Genomic DNA, 17,856 nt, shown 5'->3' with positions numbered 1-17,856 from the left:
CCATAGAAATGGAAATACATTTGACAACTTTCAACTATACTCTTGATAAAACACCAACTGTAACACAATAGAAATTGATGAGTATGTACTTAAACATGATAATGTGTATGCACACATATGCACACACACAAGTGCATACACACACACGCGGGTGCACACACATTCACACACCAGGTCCAGCTTAATGGAAGGACAGATCCTGGTGACATTATCGATTTTTAGAGTCAGGAAATGTTCGCTCTCTTTTAACTTGTATCATTATAATCCAACTTTTAACTGGGGTATTGGCCAATGTATCAGGCAAACAAAAGACATTAGAGAATTAAAACTGGTGATAAGGCAGTTAATACACACACACACACACACACACACACACACACACTATTTGTTGCTGGTATGATCATATAACCAGGAAACCCCAGAATGTATAAGAAAAAAACAAACAATTAAAAATGGTAAATCCGTTCAATGAGATAGCAGGATATAGAGTTTATATTCAAAGGTCAATAGCCCTCATATACATAGACACTAATACTATATAATGGAAGAAAAGGCTTCACTTTTAATGATAGAAAAAAACAAGCCACTAAAAAGAAATGTGCAAAAAACAACTGCGTGCAGAAATTAAAAAAAAAATCCTTAAAGACACAAAAGTAGACTTGATGAATGGAAATATATAACATGCTTTTAACAGAATGACTCAGTCTCATGAAGATGTCAATTGTCTCTGAGTTATTTATAAATTAAGTCAGTAAAAATACCAAGATTCATTTCCAGAATTAGATCAGCTGATTCTAATCTTATGTAAAACATGAAGTAAATATGGCCATAATAATACTGTAAGTAAAAAGGCGATACAGAGATACAGCCTTAAGAGATATTAAACATTCTATAAAGCCTTGAGAATCTTAAAATGTAGTACTGGAAAATAATCACAACAAAGAAATGGAATAGAAAATCCAGAAATAGACCCAAATATTTATAGAAATTTCATATATAACATACAAGGGATCTCAAGACGGAAGGGAATATTTTTGACTGCATGTAAACAAACGACTTTGTGTAGGGGACTCAAAACACATGTAAAGACAGATGACAAGCTGAGAAAGCAGTTTTATTTTATTCAGAGGGACATTTTTGCAATTGCAAAAATTCAAACTCTCCCAAGTGATCTATTAGGACTGGTTACGTCCAGCTGTATCCTACACAGTGGAATCCTAAGCAGTTAATGAACTTGTATGGGCAGATCTTCAGATCATATCTTTCATGGAACAAGAAAGGGTAAAAAGAATGTACATGTTATGCTACCTTTTGAATAAGCAAGAAGAGTGTATATATATCTGTTTATATTTGCGTAAAGACATACTAGAAGTCTCCATTATGCTCTTACTGCTGGATTTTGTCTATGCCAGTCTTCTGTCCATGTGAGTTCTTCCTCCTTTGTCTCCAGATCATTCCTACTTACCCTTCAGGTCTTCCTTTCTAAGTATATTTCTCTGGGAAATTGTATGGTCTTTGTGGTCCTCTGCTGTGTCACAATTATTCCCATGTGCTTATCTTTACGTAAGCTTAGTCTGTCAAAGAAAACTATAATTGTTCATTTGTTTATCCCGTAAGTACCCTGAATAAATGACTATACCTTGGTCCCTGTTGTATTCCTTCTACCTACCAAAGTGCATCAACAAAAGATTGAACAAGTTCAATGAAGGAATTGCCATGCGATTAGTGACACAATATAAATGAAGTGTGATCATAGGAAAAACCACATAATGGCATTCCTGCGGGAGGCAGAGAAGGAATCCGCAAAGGTTTTGCTTCAAGATATCTTTCTTTTCTTCCTCCTGTCTCGTCCTTTCCCAATGATTAACTATCCACATGCTTTTTCCTTTTATCTTCTTTAAAGAGACCCAGTTATTAAAGAGACAGGAGTTGAGTGGCATGTGGGAAAAGTATTTTAAGTCTGTCAAGATTTGTGGATAAAATGAGTCTTTGCCTCTTCCCAAACAATGAAATATAGTATCCTTGTTTACGGTGAGCAAGTAAGGATCATTGATCGGGCCCAAGCTATGTTCCAAGAACTTAGTCAGGTCTTCTGCATAAATTGCCTCTTCAAATAAGAAGGCAACGTGCCTTGGTGAGAAGAGAAAGGGTTTTTCCTGAGTGATAAACTGGTTGACAAGGGAAGAAAGTACACGTTTTCATCCTTAGGAAGATATCTCACCATTCTGGTTTATTGCAGAGGAAATAATCACTATTGCTCCTTTGCTTGATTTGTCTACAACTTACAAGTGTCTCCTCCAAAGAATAATGTAATTTTTAATATTATTTGATTTTCTTCCCTTGACTTGTCAGAGTTCCAGGCAGGTTTTGGAGGCTGCAGACATGATGTCCTGGGGGACTAGATTGGTTCCCAAGGTACCATTTAGAAATCTATAGAACTGGATCCTCGGGAAAAAGATAAGACCAGTATTCCCCAGCAGTGACACAAATGGACACATTCACGTGCTGCTGTCAGCACAGAGCCCGCCTCTGATCCTCTGTTCTCCTCTCTTCCTCTGTCTCTGTCCCTCCCCTGCTTACTCTCTCTCTCTCTAAGTCAGTCTCAAATATGGGTCCACAAAGAACCCCTTAATAACTTCACGCGAATCTCCACACATCTACTTCCAAGACTCTCCTCTGATATGCGGCCGTGGTGGTCATCTATGGCTCCTTCCTAAGGAAATGGAAGGATGATGAACGATATAGGGAGACTCCTAAGTTTTCCAGAAAATATGTGGAGCCTGCCGTTGCACACTGCTGTTACTCAATTGCACATCTGTCTGTCCGAGGTAAAGGAAACCTTTGTGAGGGCAGGACTGGCATCCGAGTCATCTCTAGTGTCTGTACCCACCAGATAGTTTGGCACGTGGTAGATACTAACTTCATGTTGAATTAAATTCCTTTAAAGTAAGGGTTCTCCCTTGACGGAGGCATAAACTGTGCTGTCTCTCCCTGAAAGAAGTGCTGAATGTGTTCAGCATTTTGAAAGAAAGGAAGCGCCACATCCGAATGATCTAAGATCGCTACGCCTCCACCACCAATTTACAAAAAAAAAAAAGAAAAACGTGAAAAGGAAAAATGAAATCCAAGGCGGTGAGTCGCTAGCAATCCCCTGACCTGTGCCTAACACATTTGGTCTCTTTGAAGGAATCATCAAATTGTATCTTAAGTTAAATCTTGCTCCAAATGGAAGAGAAATTCCAATTTCCAAAACACGTTGGGTGGGAGCGTTCAGTTCCCAAAGAGTAAAGGAAAAAGAAGATAAAAAAAATTCTTTGAAGCACTCTACAGGAGACCATTTTCCTTCTCAGGCTTCTAAATGCATTTCTCACAGCACAATTTCAAAGAGTGAAACTGGGATTTGTCTAGCTTCCTTTTCCCCTTGAATTATCTGGGAATTAACTTTTGCAATCTCGACGCTGGGCCTTGAACTCATCAGGGTTCCAAAGCCGCTACAAGTCATAACACCACTCAGGTGCCCAGAAGCTGCTGTCATTTCGGAGGCTCAGAGGCTCACAGCTATGGGAAAAGCGAGCCTGCTCTCTGATAGAGATAAATAAATGGTTTCACCAGAGGAGCCTCTTGCATACTTTCAGACAGGACTACAAATAAGGGAGGGATTTGCAGAGATCAGGAAGGCGCTTCCTGCCCCCAGGTCTCTCCACCTCTAGCCGAGCAGGTGGCATGCTTAGGGGGAGAGTTCCGGCTGAGTGATGAGCAAAAGTGTGTTTTGTTATGCTTGTTGTTGTGGTCGTGGTGGTTGTGGTTGGTCTCTGACATTTCCTAGCTGCATAACCTTGGGCAAATCCCTTTAAACCTTGAATGTGTATTTGTTCAACTGCAAAATTGAAGCAATTTGTACTTATTTCAAATGACTTTTTGTAAAAATTAAATCAGGCAGTGCTTTTAAGAACCTGTCTCAGAGAAGTACTCTATCAGGCCAGGGTTGTCTTCCTTTGATGAGGTACCGAGGTCTTCATCGGTGATAATTTGCTTAGGTCAACACCAATACAGGTTTTAGATTCCTTGTTTACAATTCAAATGCTTTGAGATGAACACAAGAGGTCAAGGGGCATCCATCCATTTTCAATTGTATCTCAAATTTTACAAATCTGTATGTGGGGAAATCTTTTATTAGTACCTGGTGAATTAAGAGCGTTTGTACTTTCATGCACAGTATGCCATTTAAATGATGAATGTGAGTCAAGGGCATCTGATTTCATTACAAGAAATATATATATATATATTTTTTATCAGTGGGTGAAGGGGGTCAAAAGGTACAAACTTGCAGTTATGAAATAAATAAGTCATGGGGATGTAATGTACAGCATGGTGACTACGGTTAATACGACTGTATTGCATATTTGAAAGTTGCTAAGAGTAGATCTTAAAAGTTCTCATCACAAGAAAAAAAATTATAGCTACGACGGTGATAGATGTTAACGAGACTTATCGTGGTGATCATTTCACAATATATACAAATATTGAATCATGTCTTACACCTGAAACTAATATAATGTTATAGGTCATTTATACCTCAATAATAATAATAAATAATATATAATAATAATAAAGTCGTTTATAGTGCCCTTTAATGAAATCCCAAGCTCTTATCTTTAAGATTCTGCCCACCATCCTACTCTACCACACTTCACAATGTAGGAGCTTTACATTTGCTGTGCCCTACTTTCTTGAATGTTCCTTCCCCAGATCCACACATAACTGCCTCTTTCTCACCAGGTGATACCCATTTCAAATACCCCCTCTTGGATGTCACCTTCTCAAATCACCCAACATACACACCCTGTTGCTTGATCAGACTTTATTTGCATCACAGCACTTGTAACTTCCTGATATTTTCTTGTGACTTCATTTGTTTGTTCGTTTATCGTCTGCACTTACAAAAATAGGCACATTGCAGGTAACACGGTACCGTGCAAGTTCTTTCAAAAGAAACAAAGTTAGGTATTTTATCACCGCCTTCAAGTTTCTGTGAATTTATAAACTCAACAATCTATGGAAATATGTTTGCTAAACCTACATTTGCGGGATGCCATATTGTTAGAGTATGGTTATGAAAATGATAACAAAAATAACATAGCTACTGATTTTAAAACAGTAAAATCAGCCCTCCCTAATTCTCTGCTCAGATACAATAGCAAAAGAATAGGGAGAAAGAAACGCAAGACCAAAAAGTCACTTTTTCATCAAACTAGAAACCACAAGGTATGTAGTATGTTGAAGGACAAGATGAAAAGTGTTGTCATAGCTTCCCAGATGGTGCAAAGTCTGGGGACACATGTTTACAATGTCAACGGAGACAGTGAGGAATACACTCAACTTAAGAAAACGGGAGCGAGAGTGAGAGCTTCCATGGAAACTGTTTGGTACCAGGAATAAGCACAGGAGACGGGAACCTAGGACACAGTATATAACCTCCCATAAGAGGCAGCCTTTAGGGGAGGGCAATGGTGGGGAGTGAGAAGCACAAATAAGAGAGCCCTACAGCTGCTCTGCACAGTTAACTAAGGGCTCACTCATGCACACAACCAAATCTATTAGCCTGACCTTGGCCCTGGAGTTTCATATGTACCTCTTGTAAATGTGGCTCAGAATATCTCACCCAACTGAAGATGAATAATTGTGACAAAAATAACCCCTGGGGGCATCTGGGTGGCTCAGTCAGTTTAGTTTAATAAGACTCTTGATTTCAGCTCAGGTCATGATCTCATGGTTCATGAGTTCAAGCCCCACATTGGGCTCCACACTATCAGCGTGGTTGGGATTCTCTCTCCCTCTCCCTCTCTCTCTGCCCCTCCCCCCACTTGCTCACTCTCTCAAATAAATAAAACTTAAAAAAAGCTCTAGATCTATAAAAATATATTACCATTTATACACACACATATACACATGTGCCAAAAAAAAAAAAAATACTGCTATCCAGTAGACAAAGCCTGCCATCATTACCATAAAAGGAAAATAAAAACTTTAATGAAGTAATAACTTAGAAATAAAAACAAAGACTCAAATTTGAAAAACAATATCTAAGAAAATCATGAAACAAAAGAAGGGCATGAGGAGCAGAAAAAAAAAAAAAACTAAAGGAAAAGAAATGAAAAAATAAAACCAATGCAAAAAGTCGTATATAGGAGAATGAATATTGCAGAAAAACGGAGGCTGCTATAAGGAGCACAGGATGGAGGGGCGCCTGGGTGGCACAGTCGGTTAAGCGTCCGACTTCAGCCAGGTCACGATCTCGCGGTCCGTGAGTTCGAGCCCCGCATCGGGCTCTGGGCTGATGGCTCAGAGCCTGGAGCCTGTTTCCGATTCTGTGTCTTCCTCTCTCTCTGCCCCTCCCCTGTTCATGCTCTGTCTCTCTCTGTCCCAAAAATAAATAAACGTTGAAAAAAAAATTAAAAAAAAAAAAAAGGAGCACAGCATGGAGAAAAGCAAGCACAGGGATAAATGAGTTAATGGAGAACTGAACCAATAATATAATACAGACCCGAAACGATATTAAGAGCTATAGAAGACACATTCTTAAAATAGTTGTTTGGAAAGAAAAATATTGTTTCTGAAGAGGACAAAAGTAAAAAAAAAGGAAAATGGAGCTATAATTTAATATTTTCCCCAGGTATAAAAGAAAACTTGATTTTAGATATTAAAGAGGGCATTGAGTCCTGGGAAAGAATTGACACATAACGATTAGCCCTGAAACATCTCCTAATAAAGTTACTGAAGAGTAAATTAAATCAGGAATCTTTCAAGCCGGGATTTCTAGCAGTGCTAAAAACTAGCAGGGAGTGCTTCAGTTTCTAAATGAACCAAAAAGTCCCAATAATGTGTATCAGCATTTAGGGGTTTAAGAGCAAAGACCGTACACACACATTGTTAGGAATTTCCAGAAACAGAATAAAGATGTCCGGTGAGGCCTCCTTGAGGAAGCTATGATGGGATAACCTTGAACCAAGTGAAAAGTAAATAGAGAGACTACAGTGAGTGGTTAGGGCTGACCACGGACCCCATTTCCCTGTAGAATGAAGACCGCAACAAATGTGGCACTCGGCCTTCAGTACAAACTTTGAAGATTATAAATTTTGGTGTTTTAGAAAATCTACAACCAGCAGGAGTTAGATGAGGGAGAGAAGGTATAAGATGGTAGAAGGATGAAATTTCCTCATATTTCATGGACAGGGGTAAAAAAAAAAGTATTTGAAGGAGATACAATAATTCAGAATATTTTAAAGGCATAAACACATTAGGACGCGTAATACAATCATGTAGAATGTGGAGGTGAAGAGAGTGAGCTCTGGAAACAGACAAAGTGGAAGATTTTTCCCTCCTATTATCATCTATGGAAAGGCAATACTACAAAATGTTTAAATGAAGGGAGACAAATGCAATATAAATATATATATTTATATATATATATACACACACTATATATATAGTATATATTTATATATATACATATATATGTATATATATACATATATGTATTTATATATGTATATATGTATATATACATATATATGTATTTATATATGTATGTATATATGTGTATGTATATATATACATACGCACACATATATGTATATATACATATTTTTATGAAGGTAGCAATTAGCTAAAAAGCATAAGAAACATACAATGCTAGCAAAGCAATCACAGACAGCAGAGTAGAAGAAACAACAAAACAAAATAATTGCTCTAAAATCAAATCAGAAACAATGGCATCAAAGAACATAATAGTACCAAGTCAAAACTTTATTGATCTGCCAATCAATAAAGAAAAAAAATTAATAATGTCAATTAAAGCTAAAAAAAAAAAAGAAAAAAAAGACTGGATCACAAAAACAAAATTTAAATAGTCTTTAAAAAAAAAAAAAGCAAGACGCAGGGCACCTGGGCAGCTCAGCCAGTTGACTGTCTGACTCTTGATTTTGGCTCAGGTCAGGATCCCAGGGTCGTGGGATCAAGCCCTGCATCAGGCTCTTCACTGAGCATGGAGACTGCTTAAGATTCTCTCTCTCCCTCTGTCTGCCCCTCCCCCATCTCCCTCTTTCTCTCTCTCTCTCTCGCTCACTCTCAAATTAAAAAATAAAATAAAATATGTTTTAAAAGGCAAGACAAAGTGACTAAGAAGGATTGAAAACAAAATGATGGGGAAAAGTTTTTATGCAAAACCAAACAAAAGGAAGGAAACAAGGACCAGCCATGATTTCAATATCAAGAAGTGATTTCAAAACAGCAGCATTAAATGAGACAAAGACAATTTATAAAGCTAAAGAGGGTAATCTAAAAAGTGAATAGAAAATGGAAAATTATTTATGATTTGCAACTAAACTAATCAACCAACCAAAAAAGGAAAGAAAAAAAAAACACCTCTTTTGTGAACAAGTTTTTTCAAAGAGAAAACTCAAATGACAGAGAAGATAGAAATCAGTGAGTATGAAATACTGTGACTCAAAATCAACTGGACATAACAAGTGTTCAAAGGAACACTTAGTCTTAAATATTTAGTGACTAGGAAAGAATCCAAATAATCAACTCACTTCCATAGTCAAAAATACCAGAACAAGGAAAATAAAAATTTACAAATGATAATGAAGTGGGTAATAACAATAAATAATAGATTAATGAAATAGAAAAGAGAATAAAAGGAAAAATAAATAAGTAAAACCCTTGAAAAAATTAACCATCTTTTACTCTAATAAAAGTTCAAGGAAAAAGCATATACAAGCCAACAACCACAACCACAACACCACAACAAAACAATACAAATTTAAAGCATGAAAGCAATAATGATATTCAACACTATGGAAGTAAATTGAAAAAGATCGAACGGGTGCTCACTATGGACTACATAAATTATCAAAACTGGTGACTATAGAAAAGACAGGGAACCTAAAGAGATAGGAAACCAAACTCCGTTAAAAACAATTAAGCTAAAGAACACGTTGTGAAAAATCGCCTCTGTCAAAGAAGGAAACAAGACAGGCAAATAAAAACAGGCCAGTGCGTTTCACAGAGGATTTTCACTAAATCATACCAAAACTCAATTAGTACTCAATTAAGATCAATTCCTTATATAAATGTTGATTTAAAAAAAAAATCCTAAACAAAGTAGTTGCAAACTCTGGCCGCTCCCTGAAAAACAACATAACACGTCCAAGAGGACTGATTCCACAAAAGCGGGTGAGTTCCTATTAAAAAAATACACCAGTTAAATTCATTTGATTTCTACATCAAAAGCGAAAATGGTCTTCAAAAACTCAGCAAAAGCTTTTGATAAGATCAGTATCAGTTCAGGGCGCCTAGCTGGCTCTGTCAGTAGAGCATACAATTCTTGATCTCAAGGTTGTGAGTTCAAGCCCCACATCAGGTGTTGAAAATACTTAAAAATGAAATGTTAAAAAAAAATCAGAATTATTTCTAGACAAAATGCCTTAAAAATACCATATATTAGTGATATGCATTTATTGAACTCTTACTCTATTCCAGTATCAGCGATATACATCTACTGAACTCTTACTGTATTCCAGGCAGCACTCTAAGTGCTTTTTGTGTATTAACTCATTTTATCATTTACAGCCATTTACAGCCATTTTATCCTGAATACAGCCTTATAAATTCATCACGAGCAATGAGGCCAGGCACAGTTCTTTTTTTTTTTTTTTAATGTTTACTCTTATTTTTGAGACAGAGAGAGACAGAGCATGAGTGGGGGAGGGGCAGAGAGAGAGGGAGACACAGAATCTGAAGCAGGCTCCAGGCTCCAAGCTGTTAGCACAGAGCCAGACTCGGGGCTTGAACTCACCGTCTGTGAGATCATGACCTGAGCCGAAGCCAAACACCCAACTGACTGAGCCACCCAGGTGCTCCAAGGCCAGGTACTATTCTAAGTACTTTACATACATTATCTCCTTTAATCCTTATAATACCCCATGAGATAGGTGTTACTATCCCATCTTTATACATACATGAACATGAGTATACAAGCACACTTGATATATCAACTCAAAAGCCCCCTTCAGGGTAAATACGAAAGCATTGAAAATCTTCCCATTAGAGGCAAGAAGGAGATACGGGTTTTCATTAGCACCATTATTATCTCACTAGGCTTTGCAACTGCAAATAAATACGATTACACAGGAAAGAAAAATACATATAAAAATAAGATAACAAATGGCCAGATCCATTGCAAAGGTACAACCTTATTTGTGAAACACCTGCCAGATTCAATTGAGAAAACTCATTTCACTGTTCAAACAATCAAAAGAAAAAAAAAACCTCAGGATACTTGCTGTGAATTTCATATGTAGAAATAAATACTTTCTTATTACCATGTTGGAAGAAATAATGGAAGAAAATATGTCATTTATATCAGGATTAACAGTAAGGCAGAGATGTGGAGAACTAGACATAAATACCTAGAGGGTCTATCTTGAGGCAAGGTCTGCATTGAAAATTAAAATGAAAGTCATAAACACACAAAGACTTCAACAAATAGGTAGCCTTGCCATATTTAAGGAAAAGATAACCATTTTCGTTATCTCTGTAGACATATAAACCTCATGCTGATTTAATAAACATACCATGTTTTTGAAATACAGCTTTGTTCTCAAGATCCTTAGAAAATCTTGAGAAGAATGGCTTGAAAATTCTGAGAAAAAAAGAATATGAGGGAAGATTAGCCTTAGCTGATATTAAACATATTCTAAACCTCCAAAAAAGGAAGAGCGTGATTCTTGCATGAAGAGACAGGTAAATCAGACAACTGGAAAGCCGACAAGAACATAAAATATCGCTATCATGATCTAGGTGTCAAAAGGGCACTTCAGTTATTCTTTTTTTTTTTCAGTATATGAAGTTTATTGTCAAATTGGTTTCCATACAACACCCAGTGCTCATCCCAAAAGGTGCCCTCCTCAATACCCATCACCCGCCCTCCCCTCCCTCCCACTCACCCCCCATCAAACCTCAGTTTGTTCTCAGTTTTTAAGAGTCTCTTATGCTTTGGCTCTCTTCCACTCTAACCTCTTTTTTTTTTTTTTCCTTCCCCTCCCCCATGGGTTTCTGTTAAGTTTCTCAGGATCCACTTAACAGTGAAACCATATGGTATCTGTCTTTCTCTGTATGGCTTATTTCACTTAGCATCACACTCTCCAGTTCCATCCACGTTGCTACAAAAGGCCATATTTCATTCTTTCTCATTGCCATGTAGTACTCCATTGTGTATATAAACCACAATTTCTTTATCCATTCATCAGTTGATGGACATTTAGGCTCTTTCCATAATTTGGCTATTGTTGAGAGTGCTGCTATAAACATTGGGGTACAAGTGCCCCTGTGCATCAGTACTCCTGTATCCCTTGGGTCAATTCCTAGCAGTGCTATTGCTGGGTCATAGGGTAGATCTATTTTTAATTTTCTGAGGAACCTCCACACTGCTTTCCAGAGCGGCTGCACCAATTTGCATTCCCACCAACAGTGCAAGAGGGTTCCCATTTCTCCACATCCTCGCCAGCATCTATAGTCTCCTGATTTGTTCATTTTGGCCACTCTGACTGGCGTGAGGTGATATCTGAGTGTGGTTTTGATTTGTATTTCCCTGATGAGGAGTGACGTTGAGCATCTTTTCATGTGCCTGTTGGCCATCCGGATGTCTTCTTTAGAGAAGTGTCTATTCATGTTTTCTGCCCATTTCTTCACTGGATTATTTGTTTTTCAGGTGTGGAGTTTGGTGAGCTCTTTATAGATTTTGGATACTAGCCCTTTGTCCGATATGTCATTTGCAAATATCTTTTCCCATTCCGTTGGTTGCCTTTTAATTTTGTTGGTTGTTTCCTTTGCTGTGCAGAAGCTTTTTATCTTCATGAGGTCCCAGTAGTTCATTTTTGCTTTTAATTCCCTTGCTTTTGGGGATGTGTCAAGTAAGAAATTGCTAACGCTGAGGTCAGAGAGGTCTTTTCCTGCTTTCTCCTCTAGGGTTTTGATGGTTTCCTGTCTCACATTCAGGTCCTTTATCCATTTTGAGTTTATTTTTGTGAATGGTGTGAGAAAGTGGTCTAGTTTCAATCTTCTGCATGTTTCTGTCCAGTTCTCCCAGCACCATTTGTTAAAGAGACTGTCTTTTTTCCATTGGATACTCTTTCCTGCTTTGTCAAAGATGAGTTGGCCATATGTTTGTGGGTCTAGTTCTGGGGTTTCTATTATTCCATTGGTCTATGTGTCTGTTTTTGGCACTTCAGTTATTCTATTCACACCTTACTTTCCTTGTCTGGAGAACACAGTCAAGAGTAGCAACTACCAGGTCACTTTGAATAAGCATTGCATGAAGGAAAGGCAAATCTGTATCCAGAGTCAGTGTCTATCACAGTAAGAACAAAACATTGTCCTTTCTGTTACAGAAGTGGCCCAGTGTAATGAACCTGCTACCAAGTATCTGATTGATTACCCTGGGGAGTGGTGCCATATGAGGGGCTTTGCATTGGTTACTACGGCTGGTGTTTTGGGCAAACTGCTTCTGAGAGTCGTTTCTGACATGCATGGAGAAAAAGGCACTTGCCAGATCAACGGATACCTACGACATACCAAGGGATGTGTTAATTTACTCAAGCAATAAAACCACATATGATACAGTAACTGCAGGTACAATCATCACCACGTTTAGTTTTTGGTAATCTGCTCTCATCCTCCGAAATCTGTCTTCTGCATGGGCCACACAGGCAAGTCAAATATCATGAGAATCACCACCTTCAAGTCCTTGCTGGGGGCAGTGACCTCTGCAACCCCTCCATGAATAATGTATTGTCTTTGTTCTCTATTTTCCTGAGTAGAGACAGTCCTAATGGCTTCACTTGGTCCTTCTCACCATAGTAGCCCTCACCCCATAGGTCAGGGGACCAGACTGAGGATTCTGCCAATTGCTGAGCATGGCTATTCCAAACAAGCATTCCAGAACCAGGGAAATAAACACCAAAAGACTCCAGGGACTCACTAGACCCCACCGTGAGATGAGCCTGAGCTACAACTCCATTGATCACCTGACTTCCAAAGCCTCTACTCTGACTGATGGGCTGCAGTGACATTTTGGATCTCCTGGAATTATTGTCAGTTCAAAGTCATATTCAGTAATCTCTGGAAGGTCTGATTAGTTCCTTATCCCCAGTGCAGAGTCACCATGGTGAAAGGCCATAATCCCTTTTGGGGAAGACTGAGAGAAAGACTGACTATACATTTTTTATAGGGTACACGGTCGTCCCTCGAGGGAGCTCCTCGTTTTCTTTGTGCAAGGAGCTCTGGGTCAGTAAACTGGATCAAGTTTGGAAACTGACGTGAGGGGTCCTGAGTCTCTATTTTCATTATGTAAATTCGACTTTTGTTCACTTGACCTGGAGCCCTTCCTCTTAGAGACGTCAAGTAAGACTTTAGTAGGCCCCACATCTATTCCACTTTTAGGAACATTATGATCAACTAGCCAACACCATGGGTCTTTGTGAGTCAGACTATTTTAATTGCCACTTGGACGCAGTCATCCATTGCAGTAACTATGGCCATCTTGCCTTTGGAAGTTGATGCGGCCACTTGGCCCCCACCACCCAGGATCCAATTTACCCTCTTGTATTAGGTTTTCTGTTGCATTCAGTGGCAGCAGTTCCCATGGTAATTTCAGTCCTATGGAAAAAGTGATTACAGAGATCTGCAGGGAGGCTGGGGCTCCCCTCACGGTATTGATGATGGACATGTCCTCTGGACCCTCCTCTGTGGGTGAGCAGGCCTTCCACGACAAATCCACTCTAACGGTCGAATCTCCCTAACCCTTTGAAGCCATTTCTCTCCAGTATGTCAAGGCAGGGCTAGCATTTCAAGTTCATTTACTGGGGGCCACCTTTGTTCCCCATTTCCACAAAATAGCGAACTTTTAGAGCCCTTTCTAACACCGCACGTGGCAACATTAAATCCAGAATCTCTGCTTTGTGAGCTCATAGCAATAAATTCAGTCTGATATAACTTTATGTTCCTTTCATTATTACCCCATGCCCTTAGTGTACATTTCTACCCATATTCACCAGGTTTGTGTCTCAATAAATTGGAAAAATCAAATAGCTCTTTCGGAGTGCAGCACACCTCCACGTGGGTCACAATTTTCTACCTCACCTTTGGAGTCAAGTTAGAGGTCTAGAAGCAAAGAAGGGCGGTGGGGGTGAGGAGTATCAGTAGTGTATACAACTGTTTCAGGGGAGGCCGCAGCTGTTTCCTCATGCAAATAGGGTTAATCTCCTCAGACAGGGAGGGAACAGCTGCTTCTATGGGCAAAGAAGAGTCATCAGAATTTAGGGGTTAGATTCTCCAGTTTCATCAGAGTCTTTCCATTTTTCCCCACTTCAACTTCCAGGATCTCATCCCTCCCACCCCCGTCAATGCCCTTGCTTTAACAGTAGAAATGCAGTAAGGTTGAGAATTCAATTTGTTTTGCAATTCAGCCACTCGGGATGAGTTTCGGGTTTTGGTTTTTTGGCAATCTCAGTTCATTTACGTGGCACTTCAGCTGGAAGCTGGAATCCTTGAACTTATCCTTTTCTTGTCCGATGATATGGGAGCAACCAGACAAACTCATTATACTCGTCAATTTGATAAAAATGTTCAAAGATATCATACCTGTGGTCACATGTGTGGTCACAGAACCTTGCCTTTTATTTGATTATGAATATCCAATGTTGGTATCTTGCTTATCACTATTGCCACACCACACCATGGGCCACCACTGCTCTCCATACTAATGGTAGTGCCTTGAAACTTCATCTTTTAGAAGACCAATTCCAGGGAAGCGTAGGTGGCTCAGTCAGTTAAGGATCCAACACTGATTTTGGCTCAGGTCATTATCTCATGGTCGTGGGATCAAGCTCCCCATAGGATTCTGTCTCTCTCTCCCTGGCTCTCTCTGCCCCTCCCCCACTCACATCCATGCACACACTCTCTTGCTCTCTAAATAAATAGTTAATAAATAAATAGAAAACCAATTCCAGAAACACCAGATTCAATGTAGAAATCTCACCTTTCAGATGATATTTCCCTTGAACCACTCTTTGTACCAAAATCTGTAGTAGTCAAAATTTCCCGGAGAAACAACAAATAGGATGCATGTGTTAACACACATATACCTATACAGACATATAGATATAGATAAGAATAGTATGTACATGAATACAGAGAGAAGTGTTTCTTGTAAGGAATTGGCTCACATGCTATGGAGGTTGGTAAATCCAAAATCTGCAGGTCAGATGGCAAACTAAAGACCCGGAGAAGAGTTGCGGTTTGAGTTCAAAAACAGTCTGTTGGCAGATTTCCCTCTTCTTCAGGGGAGGTCAGTCTTTTTTTTTTTTTTTTTTAAGACCTTCAATTGACCGGATGAGATCTATCTACATTACGCAGGGCAGTTTGCTTTACTCAAAGTCCACTGACTCAAATGTTACTCTCTCTTAAAAAGCCTTCCCCAAAATATCTAGACTAGTGTTTGACCAAATATCTGATCAAAATAAATAAAGTAAACTTCAAAATAAATAGCTGGGTAATTTTAACCAAGTGAGTTTTCTTAATGTAGCATGGAAGTTATAATGCTGATGCAAGTGTTGTTTTAAGATTTAAATGAGGTAATATGTAAGGTACAGTTCCGGGCTATAGTTCATATTTAATAAAGTGACAATTAGCCATAATTAAACTATCATTGTTCATATGTGTCTTTAAGCTAATTTCATTCAAAAGGTAAGTAAAATTTTATATCCTGCTTTTGTTGCTTATTATTAGTTGTGAGATTGCTTTGGATATTGTTATATAGAAGTAGTAACAATAATTTTACGAATATATAATATTCTATATATGGACTTATCATAATTTGCTTATCTTCCACTTAGCTTTTAACTTATATCCTGTTTTTCACTGTTATAAACTATGTCACAAATTTTGAATGAAAATCTACATTGCTTTTAATTTTTATTATTACACTCCATACAATGTTTACATCCTCCCATATACACACGTTTTGGCCTGATGTCTTTATTTTTGAATACAGATTTTAACTTTAAATATAAAACCTGAATTCAAGCTATGCCTTGGACTTCAATTTCATGTCTTTCCATCATAACAGGCAAGGCATTTATTTCCTTGGGAACACTGTAGATTTATTCATGCCTCCTCTACAAGAAAACAGTTAAGTGACCTTTTCCAATAATCTTTGCTTTGAGGGGAAAGGAAAAGGTTTTACAGGTGCCTTGAGAACCTTCCAGAATTTCATCTAGTATTTCCTGGTCTTCAAATATAACCTGAGTGCAGAGAGGTATAGCTGGGTACCTGGCACAAATTAGTCAGAGAGGGGTTAATATACGAATGTATGATGGATCATACTAATGGACCAGCAAAGTAACTTGGTAAAAGTCTCACCTGTTATATATGTCTTTATCCTCTACCTTAGAGCTTGAATGCCTACCAAGTTACTTAACCTACACCTTAAGAACCTTAGTTCTTTCCGGGGAGTAAGGGCATAAATCGGAATCCCTCAGGGACTGGTTTTATTTATTTTTATTTTTATTTTTTTTGTAGTTTTATGGTTTTATTAACACAAATTTATGTGCACATAAGCTGTCTGTCCATTCATTTTCTTCACTGCGCAGCCTGGCACTGGTGACGGCCGGCTGGGCTGCTCTTTCCACACTGGCTTTGGGGTTCTTGGAAGAGACATTGTGAGCAATCTGCACAGGAAGATTTGCTGCACATCAGCAGCACTTCAAGCTCCTTGACCTTGTGGACTAGGAACCTCCGGAAGCCACTGGGAAGCATGCGTTTTATTTTCTTGTTGCTCCTGTAACCAACGTCGGCCATCAAGATCTGGCCCTGGAATCTTCTGTGCACTCTATTGTCAGCGCCTCTGGGTTTTCACCAATTGCACTTCATTTTGACATATCGGTCTGAATGGTGCCAGATGAACTTCTTGGTTCTCTTTTTAAGGATCTTGGCCTCCACCAGAGGTCTGAGGGCGGCCATGATGCCGAGTAACAGACGGCTGCCGCCTCGAGCGCCCAGGAAGAGAGGGGAAGGTGGCGCGCGAGGGCTGATGGGACTTCTCGGGAGTGGTTTTGAAATGCGCTCGTCAGTTTCCACAGCGCCACCCTTGGTATTCAGCCATAACTTGAGGGTTAGAGTATGGGAGAATGCAGCTCTAATATACCGAAAAAAATCATCCCCAGGTAATTGTGATTACTCTGAGCCTAATTCTGCTTCCATACCCTGTGGAGGCCCCAGATCCTGCCAAACCCTGATATGGTACAATAAGAACTGCCCCGTGATGGGAGTTAGGAACAGAGCCGGAAATGGAATGCAGGTCCCTTGATTGCCACCCCGATGCCCTTTTCAAGGCAGTCTTTCCACAGGGATTATCTTCAATTCATCATTTGAAGTTGGAAATACATTATATCAGCTGCAATCATTTAAAATGTTAACAAGAACTAGTTTTCTATGTTTCCGGAGATAGACTAACACTCTACAAAATTAGAAAGAGCTTGGAGGAGAAGTAAAAGATCAGGAGTGAGAGTATTTCAGATGCTCAAACATGCTACACACTATGGGAAAACAATGAATTTAGGAAATAGTTGCCTTGGAGATGAAACCCAACATCCCACTTACCAGCTGTGGGAACTTGAATCAATTACTTCACCTTCCTTTATCTTTGTTTCCTTATTGGGGTTATTGGAGATAATAATGCCTGTCTCGTGGTGTTGTTGAGAGAATTAAATGATATCATTTATAAAGAGACCTTCT

General features: G+C 38.9%; 1 pseudogene; it reads right to left on the bottom strand.

Annotated features, from left to right (window-relative positions):
* Positions 1-16,643: 16,643 nt before the first annotated feature.
* Positions 16,644-17,082, bottom strand: LOC124514231 (60S ribosomal protein L32-like; annotated as a pseudogene).
* Positions 17,083-17,856: the final 774 nt, after the last annotated feature.

This window comes from Lynx rufus, unplaced genomic scaffold (genome assembly GCF_022079265.1).
Source record: "Lynx rufus isolate CCGP_SWC_20201006 ecotype Redwood Valley unplaced genomic scaffold, mLynRuf1.p SCAF_2, whole genome shotgun sequence".
Lineage (NCBI taxonomy): Eukaryota > Metazoa > Chordata > Mammalia > Carnivora > Felidae > Lynx > Lynx rufus.
Note: the sequence above shows the minus strand (reverse complement) of the source record. Positions and strands in the feature narration are given on the sequence as shown.